General features: G+C 38.9%; 1 protein-coding gene and 1 long non-coding RNA gene across 2 annotated transcripts in view; one reads left to right on the forward strand and one right to left on the reverse strand.

The window, feature by feature from the left end:
• The window catches only part of Plcxd3 (phosphatidylinositol specific phospholipase C X domain containing 3), a 190,154-nt gene that overhangs the window by 132,678 nt on the left and 34,836 nt on the right, over window positions 1-22,640 (forward strand). The gene's annotated exons all lie outside the window — the stretch shown is intronic.
• Window positions 13,600-22,640, reverse strand: part of LOC110310602 — a 274,028-nt gene continuing 264,987 nt past the window's right edge. The window contains exon 4 of the long non-coding RNA XR_002379853.1: window positions 13,600-14,180. This is a non-coding gene — a long non-coding RNA (uncharacterized LOC110310602). The remainder of the gene's footprint in view (window positions 14,181-22,640) is intronic.

Consider the following 22,640-nt stretch of genomic DNA (forward strand, 5'->3'; position numbering starts at 1 on the left):
GATATCATCCTTAGTGAGGTAACCCAATCACAAAAGAAGTCATTAGATATGCACTCACTGATAAGTGGATTAGTCTAGAAACTTAGAATACCCAAGATACAATTTGCAAAACAAAAGAAAATCAAGAAGAGGGAAGACCAATGTTCGGATACTTCATTCCTCCTTAGAATAGGGAACTAAATACCCATGAAAGGAGTTACTGAGACAAAGTTTGGAGCTAAGACAAAAGGATGGACTATCCAGAGACTACCCCACATGGGGATCCATCCCATAATCAGCCGCCAAACCCAGACACTATTGCATATGCCAGCAAGATTTGGTGAAGGGGCCTTGGTATAGCTGTTTCGTATGAGGCTATGCCAGTGCCTGGAAAACACAGAAGTGGATGCTCACAGTCATCTATAAGATGGCCCCCCAATGGAGAAGCTAGAGAAAGCACCCAAGGAGCTGCAGAGTTCTGCAACCCTATAGGTGGAACAACAATATGAACTAATCAGTATCCCCAGAGCTCATGTCTCTCTAGCTGCATATGTAGCAGAAGATGGCCTAGTCAGCCATCACTGGGAAGAGAGGCCCCTTGGTGTTGTAAACTTTATATGCCCCAGTACAGGGGATTGCCAGTGCCAAGAAGCGGGAGTTGGTGGGTAGGGAAGCAGGGCAGGGGGAGGGTATGGGGAACTTTCAGGATAGCATTTGAAATGTAAATAAAGAAAATATCTAATAAAAAAATAAATAAATGAAAAAAAAGAGACTTTGTGACTTAAAGTGACTTCAGCATGGATCTGCCGTGGTGTGGAAGGTAGGGTTATCTGTAAAAATGTTTGATTTAACCTAAGAAAATTTGAGCATTAAGAAAAGAAGAGTGGCGCACGCTTTTAATCCTAGCACTTGGGAGGCAGAGGCAGGCGGATTTCTGAGTTCGAGGCCAGCCTGGTCTACAAAGTGAGTACCAGGACAGCCAGGGCTATACACAAAAACCCTGTCTCGAAAAACCAAAAAAAATAAATAAATAAAATAAAATAAAATAAAAGAAGAGTTCTTTCTCTTCCATTCAGACGATGATATACTAGCAAACATTGACACCCTAAATTGTCTGCATCACCAAATTCAGACTGTAATGGATTCCAATATATTGGGAAGTCAGACCTAGTCCCTATATATTACGTGCATATTTGTGGATATGAGAAAAGTACAGATATGAAGAGAGAGATTATGGTATGTGATAGAGAGTGGCAAGTAAGTCTTGCCAGATCCCATTCTTCTTATATGGAATTTCTGGGGCAATTGAGTTCAACATGTAAAAGTACTAGCCAAGTATATAACTCTAATTCTTTGTAGAATTATATATATATATATATATATATATATATGTACATTATAGGTATAGGTGGAATAGATATATAGATCAAGTTATATAGATGACCGAGGTAGAGATGGAGAGATTGATATCACAAAACACTCAGAGGAAGTAGGTTGATGAGAGTACAGAAAAAATAAAGAAGATAAGTGTCTAGGAAGCATAGATATTTCATCAAGTAGGTTGTAACACAGCTGTTGGGTACTTCATTCTGCAAGGACAGTGTTAGGGAGATTCATTCAGGATTGCATTTATTTGGGATCTATTACCAGTACAAAGCAAGCTATATTTGATTTAAGAAAATCATATCTGTCCCTCTCAGGTCCCACTGTGATCCATGAAGAACACTCCTTCAGGTCTTCAGTACAGCTCATTCTTTCTACTTTATGGAGACAGGCCTCCTGAAGTGGGTCACAAGCCCATTCAGTTGAAAATTCATCCAAGGTGTGACAAACTCATTCTAGCAAGAACCAAATTTTAGACTGTAGTGTGAAAGGGCAAAGAAATTCTGTAATTATCCTTTAGAGAAGATTTCTCAGTGTTCACTGTATAGTTGAACATGCTGGGGTTATTATTTGCTACAGTGTGCAAGAGCATGTCACAGGACGGACCATGAGACACTCTCTAAGAGGATGCAGGCACCTACTACAGAATGGGACTCTGGATGGGCAACATTAGGGAAGACTTAAGAAGGTTTGAACTTGAACTCAGAGATCTGCATAGCTCTGTCTAATAAATACTGGGGTTAAAGAGGTGTACCATTACTCCTGGGCCTAGGCTTTTTTTTACCTGAAATTTGCTCTGTACTAGGCTGGCCTTGAACTCAGATATCTGCTTGCCTCTATCTTCTGAGATTAAAGGCTTGTACTCCCATGCCTGGACATAAACTTAGTTGGGTGGAATATTGCTCCAAAGTCACTACTCCCTTAATCTATTTATCTTCTTGAATTCAGGATTTAGGTCCATTACACTTCCTGATGCCCTTCTAATACTTGAATCATAGATTTTGTATTTTTCCTTTCTTCCCTTGCTCCTTTTCAATAAAACACTCTTTATAAGAGTGAACTTTACACAACAAAATTTATGCTAGGCTATTTTGAGACTTCTTTTTCAAAGCAAGTAATATACATACCTTTACCTTAGCACAATTAATATAAACCCCTCGACCTTAGCCTCAGGTGGACTCTTCAGACAGGGACAAAAAGCAGCCCCATTCTTCACCAGAATACCATAAGAACATTCTCTTGACCACATATTAAAATGCTTCTCCTCAGAAACCTCTAGAGCCAGGCTTCCACAGTTCAAATCATCCTCAGCAAGAAACTCTCCCATATTCCTACTAGGTTGGCCCATTCATCCCTATTTGAAGCATTTCACTGCATTCCAAATTTAAACTCCCAAAATCCACATTCTTCCAAGCAAAAGCATGGGCAGGCCTACTGCAGCAATACCCCAGTCCCTGGTACCTACTTTTGTCTTAGTTATGGTTTGCATTGCTATGAAGATACATCATGACTAAGGCAATTCTTATAAGGACAACATTTAATTGGGGCTGGATTATAGGCTCAGAGGTTCAGTCCATGATTATCAAAGCAGGAACATGGCAGCATCCAGACAGGCATGGTGCAGGAGGAGCTGAGAGCTCAACATCTTGTTCTGAAGACAAGCAGGAGTAAACTGGCTTCTAGGCAGCTAAACCCAGAGTCTTAAAGCTGACACCCACAATGACACACGTTCGCCACCAAGGTCATACTCCAACAAGGCCACACCTCCTAAAAGTCCCAGTCCCTGTGCCAAGCATATTCAAACCACCACCATTTGTTAGGTTGATGTTCCTGGTAAGCCTGCTCCTTGCTAAAAGGAAGAACAGTAGAGCTGGGGAAGAGGAGAGGAGTGGAGGGTAGGGATTGAGAGGAGGGGAGAGAGGAGATTCTGAGGACAGGATGTATTGTATGAGAAAAGGGTAGATTAAAAAAGAAAAAAAGAAGGGGACTTGAGAGATGGCTCAGTGGTTAAGAGCACTGACTACTCTTCCAAAGGTCCTGAGTTCAAATCCCAGCAACTACATCGTGTTTCACAACTACCCATAATGAGATCTGATACCCTCTTTTTGTGCATCTGAAGACAGCTACAGTGTACTTACATATAATAAATAAATAAATAATTAAATCGTTTAAAAAAAAGGAAAGAAAGAAAATACACGCTCTTTCTAGGTCAGTGTTGTTAGAAAGTATGGACAATTCCATATCTGGGTATCTCAGTAAATCTTATCTGTAGACTAGAATACAATGAAACTGATCATGAAGTCAGAGTCACTCATGTTGGTCAACAGAACTGGATATTTAGTTATTTGCTAATGGCACATAGACCTCCCTTTTGTTCTTAAATAAAATAGAGTAGAAAATCTTCTGTTTTCATGACCTCGAGTGACCTTGTCTAAGGATGGTATTCTGAGAGACTGTGTTTGTATAAGAGTAATGTGCCCTATATGAACCACTGTCCAGCTGTCAGGGCCTCCTGCTCTCTGCTTCTGCTACATTCATGTGGCCTGGAAGCTTTAGTGAGAGTGAGCTACTTGCAGACTTTTGTCTTTGGAGTACTCTTTCTGCTTGAAGCAACCAGGGATATGTCTGTCCAAAAGCCTAGACCACTCTGATACTAAGAGAAGTCAGTTAATTTATACCCTAGACTACAGACTATCTACCACAAATGCAAAGCCTTCAAGTTGAACCATATTGACAATCAATTTCACTTCCTCTGTGATCTAAAGTCTGTCCATACTCATTGGACAACTATGGAAATTGGTTTTGAAGACATATATGGGACTCTTGGGTGGTGGTGGAGACTGAGAGGTGGATATGAGATAGAAATGTGAAAGCACGGTTCTTGGTAAGCGACCTCCTGACCTTTTGGAACTCAAGAGCATGCTCTTCAAGGTTTCACAACTCTCTAGAGGCACAAAGAGGCAGAAGATGGGAGGGACACACATCACAATTCTATAAGACAGAGGTAGCTGTCTCATAGTGAATAGTCCTCCTACATGCTGTCTTATTTTAGTCCCAGTTGTTTTGTCCCCTGTTTGCCAAATATGAGGAAATATTACAGTGTGAATGGATGTCCAATTATTGCTATATTCAGATATGCTGAGTTTTCTTAGTAGTACAAATGTGGGTGATTGACCTACTTTGGGGGGGGGGATCAGGGTTTCCTCTAGGTAGCCCTGCCCTATAGTTCTAGGCCTTGAACTCACAGAGATTGCCTCCCTCTGCCTCCGGAGTGCTGGAATTAAAGACGTGGACCACCACTGCCCCATCCTGATCTGTTCTTTAAAGTGTAAGCATTTAATTGAGCAAGGTGAGAGGAGCCAAATCTTTGTTACCAAAAGAGGGGACAATTAGGAGATGCTTGCAACATCCCCACTAGTGAAGTATCACAAAAGTGCTAATAGCACTCCAGGCAAGAAGAATTCTGCTTTGAACTCACCAAACTGAGAACCCGTTATTTTCTAAAATAACTTCAATATAAAAAATAATAAAGCAGAAATATGAAAGCTTTCCCAAAATATCTGAGCTTAAAAATTTTTTGAAGAAAATATCATACACATTGTCTATAGACTTTAATATTTGGCTTCATTGATCAGAGTACAGATTTTCTAGTTTTTGTTCTGTCTGTGATTATAGCCTTTTGTTAATTAACATATTTTGAAGTTTTAAAAATAATTAGATGAGAATAGCTAGGGAGTTACTTTCGTAACTGACTTTAAAATTAAAAAAATAAAATCACAAGCAGAGTGTAAAATTTTGCTTGAAAATATTTTCTCCTCCTATCCCCTCCCTCTCATCACTTCTGTCCCATGGTCTCAGCTGTGAAAGGCTCAACAGTATACAGGTTGTTACAGAGGCTGTGACATCCTGTCTGAGAAGAGCAGTGGGTGGCAACAAGACTGTAATGTGTGATTTCATTAGCAAACGTTCAAAGCACAGGATGCCCTTTGGAAATGCATGTATGAACATACACGCATGACAGTATGAACCACTGGGTCCTCTGTGCAGCCCTGTGTTGTTGGAACCCTAAACAGGAAAGACCTTGCCTGTATTATTGAACTGAGGCTTCGAAATCACCCAGATGAGAAAACACATGGCATCTAATACTCTCAGTAGCAATGGATAAGCACAGATCTTTCCATTTTGTGGTTAGTTTTTGCAGGATTTTCTTCAAGTTGTTTGTTCAGATAAAACACATATATTATGTAGCATATACTGAAGAGCATTGTGGCAATTGGTAAAGTTTCAGAGTTCGATATAAATTCACTAGTCACTAAAACCATATAGAAATTTAAGTGATATGATGGCCCTGTGTCTCAGTGGCCTGCCAAGTTCATGGGAGCACTTACTGGTTGGTCCTTAAAAGGATTACATAATGAAACTTGACTCTGTTGCCATCAGGAACAGCAGACCCCCACAGGCATTTCTGTATGGTCTTATTTGACAGGACAATTTTACTCACCTGCACACACAATTTACTGCAGTTTTATGCGGACTCTTCAATGGTTCACCCACAGGCAAGCAGCCCCCAAATAAGATAGAGCTGAGGACTCATCTCTTCAAACTGAACATACTCTTTAATGCTGCGAACCATGAGCTGGAATGTTTTGATGCTTTGACTGCACAACCTGTATTGAGAAAAAAACTGCTTCCTTCTCTATTCCTACTCTCACAGGGGAGTCCACTTGGGATTAAACAAGTGTGAGTGTGTGTGTGTTGTGTTTATGTGAAAGTGTTAGAAGGGGTGAAAGATATATTGAAAATAAGCATTGAACTGGCCTTCTTTCAATACCTGCAGTTATGTTTCTTTCTTGCCCCTCATGAAGAGAAGATAATTTCCCATGAACTATGTCTCTGTCTCCAAGTTGAAGACAGAGATAACTGGCTCCCAAAAAATGTGCCTGGGCTCTCTCCTACCATGTTCATGCCCTGGAAGAAGTATTCATATTCTTATAATCTTGCTCTGGATATTAGCTTTCCATTCAGTAATTTTCACAGAGCATTCCATTGGGAGTAGAAGGAAGTAATTAGGAAAGCTACACTTTGCTTTCCACACTGTATGGTTTATCTCTCTGATATTCTCAGCATCTTCTCTGTCTATGACTCCTGTTAAAAGTTGATACAGAACTCATTTGTGGGGGGCAGGGCTGTAGAGAAAGTCATATAGTCACTTGGTGACTAAAATGGTATCTCTCTCTCTCTCTCTCTCTCTCTCTCTCTCTCTCTCTCTCGGATGCCGCAGGATATGTAAGGACAGACAATCTACTCATCTGTTGAGTGAGCACTCGGATAATAGGACAATGATAAGGATGTGTTATGTACTCATAAGAGGAAGAAGAGAGGAATGATGTCATTTACTCATGAAATCTTGCCTCAGAATCTTAGTCCTTGTGCTATCTGACAATATCTTTGATATGTGAGGTTTACATATCAAAGAAAAAACAGTTATAGAACAGCACAAGACATACATTGCAGCTAAATATCAAAATTGTAACCTATAGATGAGATATTCTTTAGGCAGTGAATATATAGATGATACAGCTCCATATCACAAGACAGTTATATTTTGACCTCTCCTATTTTTATTTCTTTAAAACATCTTGATTTTAGCTCTTAAATATTTGAATGTTTAATATAAATTATTTCTCTTCTTCAAATGTTCTTACCCAATCTTTGGCCAGTCTTTTAAAATATCTTTGTCTGAGCTGGAGAGATGGTTCATAGGATCAAGTGTTTAAATTCAGATCCTCAGAGCCCATAGGAAACACCCAGGCATGTTGTGGTGCCATGCAGTTGTAGATCCCCTGTCAGGAGGGAAGAACAGGAGGATCCTGGGAAGTTTGCTGATCAGCCAAGCTAGAGGACTAAGATTCATGATTTTATCTCAAAATAAAAGCTGGAGAGTGATAATGAAAGACACCCTACCTATGGCTCTTCACATGCTCATTCATGTGTGTGCGTCCATGTATACACACATTTTCTCAACCACACAAACAAGCATACCTCTCTCTCTCTCTCTCTCTCTCTCACACACACACACGCACACGCACACGCACACACACATACACTGTTTCCTGTGGTTAAAAAAAATGGAGCCTGGTTTTAAGAACATTTCTAGATAAAAAGATCCAAGCTGTACAACAAGCAGGATGCCTATGAGTGTCTGCAAGCTCCAGCCAGATACACAGCACTTTGTGTGCTTATTGGTGATAGTCTATATAAAGGAGGCAAAAACATGGCCATTCTGTAAAAATTTTTCAACCACAAAATTCATTAAATCCCCTGAAAATCTGATGACATTATGCTGCATATTTTGTTTTAGCAATCTGAGATTGGAAAAAAAAATAGACTTTAGCCTTGCCATTCATTTTGTATCATTTTTCTTTTTAAATGTATTCCTTGATTGATGGTTAACAGTAAATGAAGTAAATATTCTCTTATTGAGTTAAGGTGACATACACAGAGTCAGTGTTGATACCTCTGAAAGACAGCTGCGAAGCCACTTTTGGCAAGTGTAATTGGCCTCTCTGTGGATTTTTTTCCCTCCCCTTTCCAGGTTTGCAGTGAGAAGGGACAAGTTTCCAAGAACTTGACAAAAATGGCGGTGCTGGCTGTCCCTGCTCTTCTGGCCCTAGCTGTCTCTAAGATCTAATAATATCGGGTTGAAAAAGCACCTTTCTCTGAGAAGCATACACATTTTGAGTTGTTTTAATTTCTGTGGGACGCCTGACTCGCCAGCAAGAAAGATACCACAATAGGATCCTTCTGCACAAGTTTATTGGGAGAGCATTGACTGTGTAGGCGAAAGACCTCGAGCCCTGGGCCTCTCACTCTTATATCCACGCACAGTAGGCCACATTACCTCACCAGGTACGCAGCTTCAGCTAATCAGGGCAGCAGGGGCATATTTCCACCAAAATGGCTTCGCCAGTAACCTGGTACACCTGCACAGCTCTCACGATGTTTGTGGTTTATATGAGGAAGTCAGGTGTAAGTCATACGACTTAACTGCAGTCCCTGGCGCCTTTGGAACTGCCGCCACACCCGCTCCCCACAAGTTTCCCTGACAACTAGATATTTATGATGTCAAGTGTATCTCCAGGCAACCTCTGTGACAATTTAGTATTCTTTGGTAAAGGAGTCTAAAGCAAAGAGACATGTTAAGTGTCCAAAGAATAACATGGGGGGGGGAGGCTGTTCCTTCATTATCAGAGATAAGGGAAATATTACTGCAGATACTTATGCTTATGGAAACATAAGGAAGGGCATGGTAATATTAGCATTGACTGTAGCTAAAAATACTAGGAGAACGGGCATCAGGACCTAGAGTAGGCTCTCGGCCTTAGCAATATCATTCTGGGTGATGTGATTTGTTGTGGGAATTGTCTCATGCAAGGCAGGATGTTCTGGAGCATCTGTGGCCTCTCGTCAGTACACTGGAGAAGACCCCTTCCCCAAATCATGACATTGAGAAAAAGTCTTCAGATACTCCAAAATGCCTCCTATTCTGAGGGAGGTACACAGACTGAGAGCTGCCTCTGAGCCAAATATCAGTAACTTATATTTTACCCAAGAGTCTGCTTTCTTTGCCTGTGAAGTAGATAGAACCATGTGTCCAGGGCTTAAGGAAACAGAAGACTTAGCTGTGTGGCTTGTTTTCTGTTTAAACAACTCTGACAGAACTCACACATTTTTAGTGTCTGCTGACACCTCTGCATTAGTCATCTCTGGGATTTACTCATCTCTCTGAGAGGTGCTGTAGCGATTTTGGAAGTCTTTTAGTGGGGGTGGAGAACATCTTTATCCTTTCGAAATGAGTTGGCTTTTGAACCAACCTAAACTCATTCAGAGTCAAGTTCAGGAAATAAGGTGAGTGTGCGAAGTGGATGACAGAGAAAAAAATCCAAGCAGAACAATAATGAGATCGATCAATCTTTTCATGTAAGACCGATGAACAGATCTTGTAGTTGATTTTAGTAGAGGAGTCATAGCAAGACATTAGTCATCCTGCCAATGACAGGAAAAATGAGCAACTGTCTCTGTGAGCAACAGTCTGAATGATCGTTCACTTTCATCTTGTAAGTTTGTGGTATAAGCTAAGAAAAAAAAAATCCTATTTTGCGCCATACCTCATAGAATAAGAAAACAAGAAAAATAAGTTCTAGGTTTGGTTTTTTTTGTTGTTGTTGTTGTTTTGTTTGTTTGTTTGGTTGGTTTTTGGTTTTTTGAGACAGGGTTTCTCTGTATAGCCCTGGCTGTCCTGGAACTCACTTTGTAGACCAGGCTGGCCTCGAACTCAGAAATCCGCCTGCCTCTGCCTCGCAAGTGCTGGGATTAAAGACGTGTGCCACCACACCGGGCTAAATTCTAGGTACTTAAAAATGTCTTTCTCTGTTTATGCTAATGATAAACTTGGGTCGATTTTTATACACAAAAGTTTTACTATATGATGCCATTTTCTTTGCTTAAAAAGAACAGAAACATAGTTACTGGTCTTCTTAGAGACTTCTTGGGGGTTCTACAGTGGATCTGGAGCCCAATATGATCTGAATGGCAGATCAGATCTGAGAACTGTACATAGATAACAACGGGATACTGGAAAACAGGAGTGGCCCTTCAGTTGTTATCCTTCAAATGACTCTAATAGTCATCAGTTCTTTTATACTATGCCGATCATGTATTCCAGACACCAATAAAAGTAATAGAGTTAGAGGTTCAAAGACTTATATGTCTTAAGTGAGAATTAAAATTAATACCTGACAAATTCATATTTTTTGGTGATCCCCTAAATAATAATAATAATAAAAGTAATTTTAAAAGTCAATCTCTAGTGTTTTCTAATAACCATATTATAATATTTTAAGGAGAAAAGAGTATTTGCAGTGAACATGAAACTGTTGATCAGTTATATTACCTGGATAATGTTGACAGGTAATGGGAGAACTGAGCTTTCTTCATTAATCATATTTCTAGTGTTTAAGTCCATGAACCATCCTAGCATCTGAGGATCCAGGCAAGCTTGTCTGTAAAAGCATGGTTGTCATAGCAAAACTGAAAACATGTCATTAAGTCACTAGTAAGATCCCTGTCACCGTGGGTGGCAATTTGGTGTGACTGGTGTAATTGTGCAGCTAATTGCAGCGGCTAATGGAGGACTTTGGCAGGTGTGACTTCTTTCCATCCTTCTGTGGGCCCTCCAGATCATGGCTTAGTGAGGTCTTACCACAGCAACCTATCAACATGGACATAGACAGGCCTATCTCTTGAGACTCACTGCTAAGAAGACTCCAGTGTCAAACAAAATACTCTATAGGGTCAGCTATTCTCATTTTTATAAAATAGATCCACACCTATAACTTGAAAATACCACCTTTGATAGAAATTTTAATAATTGTAATAAGTAATAAGCAAAATAAATGCCTTCAAATACAATCAGAAATAATTATACCTGGAAATTGGCAAATGCAATGTGATATGCCAAAATCATCTTGTAAAATTTTCCCTGGAATCAAAGTATCTTACGATCACAACCATTTATTTCCCGCACTATCATAAAGCCACTTGTTCCTTGTCAGGTTCCTTTTCATTCTTCATCATCATCACCACCATCACCACTACCATTATCATTATCATCATCATCAATGTTTGTATATGGTGTAAATGTGGGTACATACATGCTAGTGTGCTCATATGTTACAGTTAGCATTTGGAGGTGATAGGATATTTCTGTTATTTCTCTCTTTCTAATGGGGGTTCTAGAATTCAAACTCAACATAACAAGCATGTCTACTTTACCAGCTGAAACCTTACACTGGTCTAAGGGGCCCACATTTTTTTGAAGGAATGATGGAATAGCAAATAAAAGTGGTCTGGTTGTACAGTGATCACATATAAATTAAGAACGAAGCCAAAGAAAACTTTTGGTATAAAATTAAAATAAGCAGTCTCTGATATTTGTTGAGAAAAAGTTTATTTTGTTTCTTCTTCTGATGTCACATGTACCAAATCTCAGCATGAACACCGTTCTCCTGCATCCTTGCATGTTGAATCAGAGACCTGTTTTATGTGGTACCTACTGTGTGACTCTTGGGTAGGGTAGAAAACAAAAGGTTAGGTAAATGAAGCAGTGCTTCTTTCTTTTGAATGTATTCTAGATAAATGAACTTGAGGGAGGGGGAACAAACAGTCTTTTAGTTCCCACAGCTGGTGCAGAGAATCTCTTCAGAAGTTTCTGGGAAAAAGATTTGGGTAGAATGACTGGATACTGGTAACCACAGGCTCAGATGAGGTTCAAGTAAAGGTTTTAAACAGAAACCTGAAACTTGGAGTAGAAATGAGCTATAATGTCATCACTTCAGCAAAAATAATCAAGCAAAGCAGATGTTTTAGAATGTATCATTCCCTTTTTGTTTAAAAAAAGGCGTAATTTCAAGTGGTATGTAATTCTTTATGACTCTGTTCATTTTAAAATAAAACATCTAAAGACTTGAGAACAGTATACATTCCATAACCCAATTTTGACTTAGGAGATATGGTACACCAAGACTCCATATATATTCATTTTCCCATCAGTTCTGAGAGACTCTTCCTTTTCTACATTTAGTAGAATGAGGCCTAGTGAGAGTCCAATATTATAAGAGGGAAGACATTATGTTAGTGTGAACTTTTCTATGATTATTGGAATATGAGATGTATGGTATATGTATACCTGTATTCTGATGATACTTTATTTCCAGAGAAATTCACATGCCTGGAGATAAGAAGTTACACATTTGTATTTAGAAAGTTGTCTTGCTGTTGCTGAAAGATAGATTTTGAGATTTAGAGAAAGAGTTTATTCTAGAGGCAGAAAGGGGTGTATGTTACAAACTAATTCCTTGTATTGGCAGGCGCTTTATTGAGAAGAGTGAGAAATGAATGGAAGGTTATATTCAAGGATACAAAACATCACATTTGGATTTAGATGAGTTGCTGGTCAGAAGAATGAGCAATTCCAAGTGGGATTGCACCACATAGAAAGAGACAAGAGAAGGCCTCCTAGCCCCAAATCTCTACTGACACAAGAACGTCCTATATCTTTGTTCCTAGGATGCAGATCGATAATATGTGGTCCATACATGTTTGCCACTGAGAGACTGTGGTACCAACTGAGAACTCACATGATGAGGAATGGAAGTAAGCTGTAAGCAATAAGGATTGAAGAAGTACCTTAGAGATTATATAGTTTAATCATATATATAAATATGAATTTATAAATACATAGGTTTAGAACTTATAGAAATTTAATGCATGTTGTACAGAGACCAGGGGAAAAAGTTCAGTCAAAATAGATATAGGTTTCTGCCTTAGTCACAATGCTACCTCTCAATGAGGTCACACAGTTTGGGTTTTATTCAGGGTGAGAGAGAGAATAATATATCAGTGGAAATACAGGAATTTTGGGACGTTAATACGACAGTCAGTATGGTGATCATAAAATTTTCTAGACAGATACATCCTGTTTCCTACAGTGCAATGTGGAATAGACTGCTAAGTTAGCTTCAAACTTGTCAAGACAAAAAGCCAAGGAAAACAATTAGGATCTTAAAAGAGTGGATGCAACTGTTGCAATTGCCATTTGAAGCTGGGGTAGAAGAAAATTGGTAGAACAAGAACAGAAGGTACCAAAGTTTGAAAGAAATAAGAAATGATGGAAGGAGAGTGATTTCTCACAAGCCAACAAAGGCTATTGAAGGAAAAAAGACATATCCATGTTGTTGAAGAGATAAAAGAAATACAGTCTGATTCTAGAGAAACTCAAGGTCCAGGAAAAGGGAAGATAACTCAGTAATAATTCAGATGTAGAGAGGCATGAAGAAGTGCTGGGGAATAGGGAAGCATTTATCCATCTTCTTACTTGCAAGTCCAAAGCAAGAACAAACTCAGAAATAGACGCATCCTCAGCAACTGCACACACAAAAGGTGCTCTTTAGAAAACAACTTTATTCTATCACCCGGAAATTTGTTTATTATATTCTTTTCTTAAATAAAACTCAAGCTCTACCAAAACCCTCACTGAGGTCATTGGCTATATCCCTTTTCCTGGCTCATATGTCCCAGTGTCTGGCACAGACAATGTCTGGCATAGAGTCGGTATTCATTAAGTATTTATCACATGAATAAAACAATAATAAAACGATTGACCTTACATACAGCTTAAGGAAAAGCATATATATTTAGAAACCTTGGTAGGAATTTATTTTCTCATGTTTGTCTAAAATGCTGAATGCTCAAAATATTGATTTTTTTTTTTTAGTCTGAAGTTCTATTTTTCTGTAGCACTTTAATTCACAGAGAGCTCACTGTGTTGTGAGGGTTATCCAAAATTTCTCATAAATTTTCCCAGCTATGATGGGCATCATCCTTGAATCATTATTTCTTCCTTTTAAAAAAAGATTTATTTATTATTATATCTAAGTACACTGTAGCTGTCTTCAGATGGACCAGAAGAGGGCATCCGACCTCATTACAGATGCGTGTGAGCCACCGGGTGGTTGCTGGGATTTGAACTCAGGACCTTCCGAAGAGCAGTCAGTGCTCTTAACTGCTGAGCCATTTCTCCAGCCATGAATCATTATTTCTTGCTCTGTAAAATTTTTTACCTGGTGATTTGATATCACATAAATCCAACATTGGCCTTGCAGATAATAGGGATCCAATAACCTATGGCCAGTGATGAGGGATAGTCTCTAAATTCACCCCATCTATTTAGAATATGTCAACAACAACAGCAACAAAGCCTGAAGCACAAAAAAGAAATTCTTTACTTCAGGAATCATTTTTCATTTTTAAGAATTGCTTCAATATTTTTCTACCTTAAACATCTCTAAACAAGTATTTAACTTGTTTAGAATAGTTCACAGTCACGTTTGCTTTTTACTTGGATAATGCAGGGAAGTTGGGTCTTAAATATTTAGACTTTGCTATGAAGAAACCTGTGTAGAGAAATCATGTTTGTGTTCCAAGTACATTAAGAAAGACAGCTGTCTCTTGTGAGACTATGCAGGGGCCTAGCAAACACAGGAGTGGATGCTCACAGTCAGCTATTGGATGGGTCACAGGCCCCCAATGGAGGAGCTAGAGAAAGTATGCAAGGTGCTAAAGGGGTCTGCAACCCTATAGGTGGAACAACAATATGAACTAACCAGTACCCCCCCAGAGCTCATGTCTCTAGCTGCATATGTATCAGAAAATGGCCTAGTCCGCCATCAGTGGAAAGAGAGGCTCATTGGTCTTGCAAATTTTATATGCCCCAATACAGGGGAACGCCAGGGCCAGCCAAGAAGTGGGAGTGGGTGGGTAGGGGAGTGGGGAGGAGGTTATGGGGGACTTTTGGGATAGCACTGGAAATGTAAATGAAGAAAATACCTAATAAAAAAATAAAAGAAGGGAAAAGAAAAGAAAAGAAAAGAAGAGAAAAGAAAAAAAATTAAAAAAAAAAAAAAAAGAAAGATGGCCAAGACATAAACCAGGGCCAATTCTCATTCACTGATTTCTCAACTAGAGCATCCACGCCCTCAGACGCTGTCACACACTGCTGATTGAATTAAGGTTAAGTGAGAAACTGTTTCTGCTCCTGTGAATCAGGACTTCCGGGAACATCTCACAGAGACGCAATTCTTCAATTGAGAATTAAAGTTAGTAGAAAATTTCTAGCCAAATAAAAAGAACTTTTGAGGTATAAGAAATATTATCTGCAAGATATAAGATTTGTGAAATAGAAAAAGGTATTTATGTCCAAGGTGTTTAATGGATCATAAACCCAGGCTCATAAAAGGAATTGACAGATAAAATAATCAGAGTTTTAATAAAAAATCAGATGATAAACTCTAGTATGCTGAACCTCTTGAAAGGAGACAGACCTATATTTCATAATCTAAGTAATGCAAGGACATAGGCAAAGAGTTCCTGTGCCTGTGGCTACTGTCTATAATGTGAGTAGTTTTATTATGAGCAAAATTCATTAAAATTCTTAGAACTGACCATTTTTGGTGTGTGAGTTCTCTGTGAACTCTAACAAGACACCTGAGATGATGAATTTCAAAGGAAGACAAGATTATTATGGCACATACATCTAAATTCATAATTGCCTGGACACTTTGCTCCATTGCTTCAGGGCCAAGTTGAAACAGAATATCATGGCATAGAGCAAATGGTTGAGAGAAGCTACTCCTCTTATGACTGTTAAGAAACATGTGTGCACACATACAAACATGCATACACATGTACTCACGTACATACAGGCACACACACATCCACCTTCCACATACACATATGAATGCACAAACATGGCCAAATACATGCTTACAAACAAACACGCTCAAATGCACACACATGTGAGTGCACACACATGCATACACACACACACACACACACACACACACACTCAGGCACAGGTTAATGGGATCTCAATACTCTCTTTGATGGGATGCCCCTAATTGCTGGATTTCCTTTCACAGATCCTACCTTTAATTGTTACAACACCTTTAATACGTGCAGATAGTGCTGAGCTAGAGATTAATCACTATAAACAATAATTCATTTTGTGAGTTTTTACAAACATTTCCTCTAAAAAGAATACATAGCATGTATCATACACATTTCAAAGCAGAAAAATTAAGCACAGAAGTTGAGTGATATAAATTCATTGGCAAGTAATACAAACCACTGCCTAGCATCTGAACTGAGGCCACTTGTTGGTACAGTAGATACTGTTATTATCATTTAAGTTTTCTCCCTCATTGAAAGGATAAACAAGAAGTGCAACGTATTAGGTGAGTGAAGAAGCAACCTACAAGCCCAGTACCAAGAGAATTATTGAGGATTACAAGCCATGGTTCCTTTCACTATGTGATTCCTCTGGTGACCCTTTAGTTCTGGCAAGAGTCTATGATAGGGCATAGGTGAGCCTTGTAAACACATTGAAATATACCATGGGCTCAGAATCTGACCAGTCTGTTGAAAGAATCTTATATAAAAGGAAACAGGAGCCTAAAGCTTGACATTTGCAATTGTGGCTAGTACCAGTTGTCGTATGTAGAGGATCTAGATTCACATACCTGTAGCATGCCTGTGAGGGAAACCCTTACTAGGTTAATAGAGGTAGGAAAGCCCATCCTACATGTGGGTGGTACTATTCCATGGACTGAGTCCTGGACCAAAGGAAATGGGGGAAGTTAGCTGAACTCTACAGGTGTCATTCTCTGCTTCCTGACTGGACACAATATGACAGGCAGTCTCCTGCTCCTGTCACAAGTCATTCTCTGCTGTGATGGGCTATAAACTCCTGGAACTGCCCTTCTTTCCTTAACGTGGTTTTGTCAGGTATTTTGTTCCTGCAACAAGAAAAATAAATACTCCACTGAAATGGATAATGTGATGTTAGTAAAACCACAATTGCTATGAAATCCCAGCATGTGGAGAGCAGTAACCAGAAAAGTGTATGTGCCAATGAAATAGTGTCACAGCATCCTGGAGATACTGTCACCCTTTAGTCTCACATTCAAATATGTGTGTGAATATGTATGTGTATATGAATGTGTGTGTGTATACATATGTGTGTGTATATATATCCATAATATATTCATATATTTACATACACATATATATTACACACACACACACACTCACACACACACACACACACGTTTGTTCTTTGAGGTGTTTTACTCACACCCTTAGATTTTCCACTTCAAACCTCCCTAGACTCTACATCACCCCAAAATGCCACCCTCCCAAGTCCATGTTCTCTGTATTTTAATATATTAAATTGTGTCCAGTCAGTGTTGCCTCTACGTGAATCGGTATAAAACTCTTCACTGGAGCGTGAGCAACCTTTGGAGCTACCATCTGAATGAAAGATGATCCTGCTTCCCACAGCTGCCATCAACAGCCAATAGCATCTTAACTAAGGATGAAAAATTCTCTTCCCAGTCCGTGCTGACTTTTGAGTGATTTGCTCTTGTTCAGGTTTTGAGAAAGTAACCATACTTGGAGTGAGTTCAAGTTCAACACTCATCGAAGGTCCTAAAAACGGCATTTCCCAGCATTCCTCCCCATAACCCTGCTCTTTCTGCATGCTGCTCCTTAATGTTCCTTGTCAGGGTAAGGATGGTGGGAGAAAGTGGTATAGAAATCCCATGTAAATCTTAGAACCCATGCTCACAGCAAGCATTAGCCATTTCTTACTACAAAAAGATGTTCCTTTGACTAACGTTTGGAGCATCACAAATCTATAAATATGAACATCAATGTTTAGAAGCCAGTTTAACAGTATTTTTGTATAATATTTGAAATATTTTCTATGCCTTTGCAATGGTATTCTCCACCTTGTTAGACACTCATAATTCAAAGACTTATTTTTTTTTTCTTGGCTCAGTGATTAAGAACACAGACTGCTCCTCTTGAAGACCCAAGTTTGATTCCCAACACCCATTTCAGAGGCTCACAGCTACCTGAAACACCTGCTCCACCTCTGGCCTCAACAGACACTTGTATTCACGTACACATATCCATAGCCAAACACACATACTTGTAATTTAAATTTATATGAAAACAAATGTACAAACACTCACATATAAACACAATTAAATTTAAAAAAATACAGCCAAGTGTGCAAACACACACAAACATCTTATTTTCCTGGTGTTCCAAAGTTGGTCTTTGTTCTGTTTTTTTCATAGCCTTGTCATTACCTTTACTATGTGAGCAGATACCTGCTTTCCACATGCTCCATCCCTTTGGTGAGGGATGAACATTCTGCTATTGAACATTCTGTTTAGTGTTTTGGGATCTTCTTCTTGCAGTATCTGTTAGTTTGGATTTTCCTTATCAACTCAGTGTCTTTACAGAACTCTATTTTCATCTCTTAAATTTTGTTAAGCTCTTTGCTTCTGTACTCTTGGAGTCTATCATGTCTCCTCTGAGTTGTAGGAACACATCTATAACCATTTTTTATTATTTATTTGTTTAAAACTCTTCCAAGTACTCTCATTGACATTCTACTATGAAATTAGTAATTTTTGGATTACAAATCTCCTTTTTCATATTGTTCTGTTTCTTTGCTCGGATTTGTGTATCTGTAGTTCTTTGACTAAGTCTTTCTTTCTTTCTAATTTAAGTCACCTTTCTTCTTTTGGGAGAGGATTAAGTTATTGTAGGGCTGAATTGTCATTTTTTTCTGTGACACTTGCATTCAAGGCTGCAAGTTTTATTATCCTGCTCTGAGAGTACACTGTCATCTGCAGTAACACAGGCTCAACAACTCCTAGTTTTTCCCTTTGTCTACAGCATTCAATGTGGGTTTCTGTGTCCAAACATCCTTCTGTGAGCTAGCTCTAACCAGTCACCTACTTCTACATCCTTCCTACTTTGTTCTAGGATTCAGTATGTCTGGACACCCTACCCTGGGTCAGCTGCAGCCCCTCCCTGGGTTGTCACCTTCTGTGACCTGCTGTAAAAACTGCATGCCTTAGCACCTTACCCTGCACTGGCACTGACGTCTTCCTTGAGTCCACAGAGGCTTCTGAGTGATGCAGACCTCTTGACTCCTGGGTGCATTAACCTATGTTAGGTCTGGCTAGTTCTGAAGCTTCTATTGGGTCAGCAGCTTCTGGCCTGTGTTTTGACATCTGTGCTGTGCTGACACCTTACCCTGGGTCATCTCCAGGTCCTTCCTTGCCTCTCCAACTTCCAACAGACAGGGTATGGCTTGGGTGCTTGGGTGCCTTCCACTAATTTTTTTCTTAGAAAAATTAAAGAAATCTAATGATTTGAACAAGATTCATTCTAAAAACAGTATTTATTCTAAGGATTTGGGATTTCTTTGATAGTTATAAACCATACCACCAGCATATTCAACATCTTCCCCAATCCGCGACACAATGTTTCAAATGTAGTTTATTGAATTTTGTCCACTGTAAAAGAAGAAATATTCTTTTTAACAGAGCTTTTCACTTAAACTGGTTATAAAGACATTGACCTGTCAAAACTAGACAACAAAATGCCCCACATTATCAGTCCCAAATTATAAAAACAACCTAAATAAACAGCAACAAACCTCTATAAAGGAATTCACAAAGTGAAAGATTTGGGAGCATGGTTTTAGTTGTGCAATATGTTTGACAGAGATTCAGAGCAGTCTCCTTGGAGGGAAAACACTGTGTTCAGTGCTGTGCTTTATGGAGCTCTTTGGGACTTTGTTCACACCACCAGCTCCAGGCACTACCCCCAGGAAAATGTTCTAGTGCCTATTTTTGGATAGTAATAGCCTGAGTTTTCTAATTCTTATTATATAATTATATTAGTCTCCATTTTATTCTCTTAAGTGTGGTTTTAAAATATTTTTAGTGGCTTGTCTAATTCCTCATGTCTTGGAGACTTCTTTTTTTGAGAATTCTTCCCAAGCTCTAAGAAAGAGTTCCATGAAGATATATAGTATCCTTAGCAAGATGGAGCTAGGGTCCAATATTTTGAAATTATGTTTTCTGACTCTATATTTTCATATCATGAAATAGAAAAATAAAATCAACGAAGAAAGTGGGAAGCAGTAAACACAGAGAAAAGATGGTCAAAGACCAGAAATATAGCATACATTGCATGAAGGAAATTGTTCCATCCATGGAGATGGGGTGTTCCAATAAACAGAGCTCTCTTAGACATCCCTTAGTTCTGATGCTCACTGGACTCAAATACATACATTTCACTTTCACTGAATAAGCATAGAGCACAAACTGAAGTAATGAAAGAATTGGGTTCATCAAGAGAGGAGAGAAGAACCTATACCAGGTTTAAGGGATTCCAAGCTTTTAAAACTCACAATGGAAGTGGCTTTGAACATTTTAAAATAATAGTACATACATAGCTTTGTGCAATAGTAAACTGTCAAAATTTAAACAATGCATAGACTTTACTCTTTATACTTTAGAAAGTAAAAAAAAAAAAATGAGCTAACCTTTTTATTTACTACTAATCTGTATAACAAAGAAGACATAGTTTATAGGTCAAAGGAAAATACTTCAGGTTCTTAAATCCTCTGTCCCTTCAACTTAAACATGCTTTTATACTGAAGGATGTTGAAACTTGATCGAGAGGGAATTGTAGCTAGACAACAATATAATGCAACATAACAATAACATAACATAATGGTGTAAACTTCTGGTACAGGAGGCATAAGTATGGTCTTCATCAATTCAACCTTCATTGAATCATCCATAGACTGAGATTTTTCTGAGCTAATCAGGTTGGAAAATACAGTAAAGGGTTGGATTTATTTCCTGTAACAAGGACTGCATGTTTACTGAGACATTCCTATGTGTGCCCTGGGAGTTTAATAAAGATTCAGCTAGTGCAGGGGGCCTGGTAACCAGAAGCTGAAAGAACAGCCACAGAACTCAGACTTTGCAACTGCAGAATGGCTAACAGACACCATGGCCTGTGTGGTTATGCAATAATCAGAGGTGACACAGCTTAATGCTTCTGTGACCCTTTCCTCCTCAACTGTACTCAGATGTATAACATTTGAAGTGCTGTTAAATCTTTCCAAGGAAAAGAACCACTCCCTCAATCTTTTGTACCAGTTCATCTGGAGGAGTGAAGGGTGCTTTGGTAACACCTTGACCTCTATGTAGTGCCTTTGTAACACTGGATCTAGTGTAGTTGCTACAATTCAGATGAAAGTTGACTTATTAGAGATGGGTTTCCTAGCAAGCATATGACAGGGGGTTAGTATAACAAAAGACTGAAGAATATATACATGATGTTACTCATAGAAAAAAACAAAGGGATATATAGGCACTCTATGTGTTGTATAATTTTTAACTTAAAATTACCTTAAAATAGCTTATTAAGTGTCCAATTGTTGTATTAAATATTTAATCTCAATCAGGGATTTCTACTCCAGCTCTGATCATTCAGAGCCCAGATAAAAGACACAAAACATTTATATTTACAATAAGCTTTAATCAGCAATAGAGCTGGGCAGATCTATCCTCTATGCTGTTATGTCTACTTCCCTGCTAATAGCCCCGAGATATGATTTGCTATATTCCACCTGGCTACTCTTACTCAGACTGGCCAGCCCTATATGGCCAATTCTCACAATAATTTACCTCATATCATCTGCTTCTTTCCTCACCGTCTTCCCCTTCGTGGTCCTCCTCAGAACCCAATCCCAGGATTATAAACCCCACCTACCTCTCTTCTGCCCATATATAGGCTGTCAAAATCTTTATTCAATGAGTAGTTTTAAATTAGGAAAAGGTCAGATCTCATTACTTCATGTATATGAGGATTCTCTTATCCCCATGGCAACCACAGCCATTATTTAGCATTACAACATATGGAAACAGACCAAACCTCAACATCCATTTCTTTACATTGAGTAAAATAAATACCAAGCAAAAATAAATATGGGAGTTAGTAGGGGTTAGGTTAAAAAAAACTTTAGAAGTTTGTAGCCTTATTAACTTGAAAAAATATGTGTACATATGTATACAAACACATGTTGCACAACATAGTGGAAACTTACCAGGATATTTTGCCAAATGTATAAAGATGCCAGTGGGTTGAGCCGAATAAGAGATTGTATTCAGAGCGCAGGGCGACTGTGTGAATATTCTGTAGGAATCTTATCATGTTGCCCTTTCAGCTATTGCTTTATTGCACTGGAATTGCTAACATTAGGCAAAATGGCCCCTACGTGGTGCTGTCAGGAAGAACCCTTCTGGGCAAGATTGTAACTCTACTGCAGGGTAAAAACAACGCATAGGGGGAGCTTATAGTTTGTCCTCATGATCAGTTTCCACCTGTTAAATCTAGTAGCCTGTTCTCTAAACTCCTTTTCTTGAGCTCCACCATCATATCAGTTAACATTTAGACCTAGCTAATGGTGCAAATTAAAAACTCTCAAAGACAGCATCTGAGTGCACAAAGCTTCTCATTTTGCGAATATCCAATGTTGCTTTGCCTCTGCCCTTCAGATGTAGAAAAGAAAATACCCAAATCAGCAGCCTCTTTCAGCTCAGTGGGTTAACCTTCCCCCACCCCAATGTAAGATCTCACCAAGCTGTTTAGACACCTTCTGTGCCTACCAGGGTGATTTGTAATAAGTACCTTAGGTTTCTGAATATTTTGTTAGACTGCATACAGATAGAAGACACCAGATTGAGAGTTATATAAGGACAGAGAACAGTCTACGTTGA

Source organism: Mus caroli, chromosome 15, assembly GCF_900094665.2.
Source record: "Mus caroli chromosome 15, CAROLI_EIJ_v1.1, whole genome shotgun sequence".
In the NCBI taxonomy this organism is placed as follows: Eukaryota; Metazoa; Chordata; class Mammalia; order Rodentia; family Muridae; genus Mus; species Mus caroli.